This window comes from Metopolophium dirhodum, chromosome 6 (assembly GCF_019925205.1).
Source record: "Metopolophium dirhodum isolate CAU chromosome 6, ASM1992520v1, whole genome shotgun sequence".
Lineage (NCBI taxonomy): Eukaryota > Metazoa > Arthropoda > Insecta > Hemiptera > Aphididae > Metopolophium > Metopolophium dirhodum.
Genome location: NC_083565.1, coordinates 15,186,555 through 15,190,349, shown reverse-complemented (window position 1 = coordinate 15,190,349; position 3,795 = coordinate 15,186,555).

Here is a 3,795-nt window from a genome sequence, read left to right as displayed (position 1 = left end):
GTGGAGCCACCGCTTAAAAATTATTACATCACTATAGTTTTAATATTTCTTTATTATAAAATATTTTCAACTAACTAACAAATACTTTTTTTCTTTAAATAGTTCTTTCAAAATACGACATTTTCCGTTACTCTAAAATTTCCCTTAATTCGACCCTTGCGATTTTCATCTTGTGAAATATACTTCCATTATCCATTTTAAATTAAAGGTAACTACACAAAATATTTTAATGCGTATTGTGTTACACCTCTGACTTCGGACGCGCTGCTTATATGATATTTGCAGGTATTTTTTTTATATTATACATATTATAGGAAGGACACAGCGCGTTTCGTGCATGCAGCTATAATATATGAACTGGAAATTTAAATTTAAAACCGAAAACGAACGGATCGTCCGGTATTTATACGGCGTATTATTATAACCGGATATACCTATACTATACGGTATGCACATATTATCTCCGTACCTATATATTCTAAGTCTGATATTAGCAGGTGTGTGTGTGTGTGTGTGTACTCCTCCATACACACTCGTAGAAAAAATATATATAACACACGCACATGTACTTATACACGCGCGTGTGTAAATTTTAATTAACCCGAAACCGAACGGTGTGAAAATTAATCCGTCAGTGAGCGCGTCTCGGCGGCGGCGATTCGGACGAGGCCCTGCAACTCTGCGGCATGACTACACAACATATCGTACCTTTAATATAATATTACGTTAGGTATAGGTATAATAATAATAATAATAATATTATTATATTAAAAAATATTTCATGTTTATAATATAACATATATAATAGTATATAGGTGTAGGTATATACACGTAATAATATGTATACAGTCCGTCGTTAAACGTCTGTCATCGGCAGCACGCGGACGGCAGAGTGTGCATAGTGTTGGCAGTGGGAGGGTGAAGGGGAGCGCACACGAAACGAGTATATAATTTTTACCGCCGAAGTTTAAAATATCATATACGCACGTTTAAAAATTTAAATTATAATATTGCACCGGCAGTGGCGTACCTACGCGGGTCTCTAGAGCTCTATACAACGCCCCTGAAAATGTCTTCACTATACAATCTGCAGGAATCAATCGCATCATTCGTATTCATAATAAATACACCGCGAATATATTACAATCTACAGATTAATATTGTTATAGTCATTTAGTATTGAAGAAATTGTGATATACATCGAGAATCATAGTTTCAGTTTTTTTTTACTGACAATATATCGTACAATGCACTTGTTGTGGCGGACACGGGTTTCTAGAGTTCTATATAACCCCCTTAAAAATACTATCTTTCTACAAATTAATTAGTATAATCTATACACGGCAAGTGTCTATAGAAGACGTTTTAGTAATTTTTATTACGTATATAAAATAAATTGCGTCATTGCAATAAAATCAAAAATATTAGTTTAGTTTTTTTTTTTTTTTTGTTGACTGATGGGAGAACATTGCTAATTGTTTTGTCAATATTATTACCACGTTAATTACGGCCTAAATATTATGCTCTATAGATAACTGTACAAAAGTTGTTTGGCAAAAAATGAAGTTTGATATCAAATCATTAAAATTTAAAAACAAACGCATTAAAATGAATTATTCGTACAATTTGGCATGCTATATATGCATAGATATAATAATATGTTTGCCTTAAAAGAGAGCATTATCTAAGCAGTTATCTATTTTTAAACTGATGAATAATATTTCAGATATTGAAATATTATATTATTAGATAACTAATATAATATTAGTTAATAGGTTTAAATGTACCAAACTAATACTTTTATTTAAAATTTTAAAGTTAAATTTTTTTTTTATTATTAATCAATTGCCTATCAGAAAACAATGTTGTAATATTATCAACTCATAATAACCATACAGTAACCACTACCAACCCTCGGGTATCTAGAGTACTCTATTCGGTAATAGTACTACAACGTAGTTTCCCGTATTATATTAATTAATATAGGAAGGGCCCATCCGTTTCTTTAATATCTAAACCTACGTTTGCAAGACGGAGACAACCCATATTACTATGTGGGTGTGGGTTACTCTTATAACGTTAAATAATAAATTACAAAACTGCGGGGGCCCCTGGGCTGCAGCTTTTACGCAGACATCTCCCAAATCCAGCCCTGTCAGAGGCACACAAAATGTTCCCTTAAAATATATCCAAAGTGCGCGCGTTTCGAGTGCTTATATTACGAAATAACTACGCAGTAGAATTTATTACAAAATTATAATATTATAAGTTTATTGTTATCGTCGACTTCTCGACCACTAGCCCTCCCCCCCCCCCCCCCAAACACACCGCCACAGATGTCCACCTGCACGACCGTGCGTGTGTGTGACCACTATAATACGCGCGTATATAATATACCTGCAGCCGCCGCCGTGGAGGTAATTAAAATGGGTTTTAAATGCAAATTCACGGCTAATATAATGTAATAATATTATATTATAATATGGGAAATGTAATATGTATTACTCGGCCCAGGCGTGCAAGTTTGCGCGCGTGCGATTGGTCTTCGTTGCCGTCGTTATGGAAAACAAAATGATATAACGAAATATTATTATATTACAATAAATTATAAATAATATTATAATACGCCCGTGTACGTATTCTGCTCGTGTTCGCGATAAGGGTTGCGATTTCAATTCCGGTAATCGAATATTTTGATTAAGTATATTAAATTTAAATTTAAACATTATTTCAACGATTTAAATAGATCAAGCGTTGGACTAATTATTCGTAATATTATATTACCTATATTTGTATACCTAAATTAATTTATATTGTATTTCTACCGTTGTCACGTGCAAATTGCATTACATTATATATATTTTCACTTATAGTTAATATACCTACGGTTTAGTGTAGTTGTATACCGACACGACCTATAATTTACATATCTACATATTATATGTGTACGTGGAGTGAAAAACAATTTTCATCCAACACATTTGATATTTTTCAGCAGTTAAATATTTTTTCAAATATATGAATAAAATCTTCTAAATATTGGAAAACGTCTAAACAGATAATCAAAAAAAAAATTAAAGCTCGACCAAAAGAGGAAACATTTCAAAACGTATACCCACTATTATACCCAAAATCTACATCGAGTCATATATCGATTATTTATTGAATCAAATTGACAAGATATCAAATGGTCAAATTTTACCAAACCGAACTATTTGCCATGATAAGTGGTGTTCAAAAGTTTGAGTTACCTAATTTGTTACATAACGTACCATTTCCATACTTAACATTTGGGCCAAACAAACTACTTACAAATCAAATTAAAAGTTGTATTTTCCGTGGTAATTATTCTATATTCGGTATTAAACATGTGCAAATCGCACTAAATCCAAATATTATTACAAAACGTTTAGGTACCTAATAATTTATTAATTTAATTAATTAATTAATGTTTATGTTTTTATATATTGCACTGTTTTTTTTAAAACAGAAAATTATTTACAAGTCTTAAATAAAGTTTCAATATGGTTTTAAATTTATTATTATTTTACGTTAAAATAACTTCATTTTTTTTATTTTAAACCTAACCAAAACGCACTATTTAAAAAAAAAAACTCGGAAATACGACGTTTTTATGCAATTCGGTAATTTAAATTATGAACTACGACATTAAAATTACAATTATACAAAAAATTACATCATAAACTAAATCAGTGATTTTTTTTATTATCAAATTTTTAATTACTTTAGAATGTTTCTACAAGTTAGTAATAATAGACAATCGCGATTCCGGAA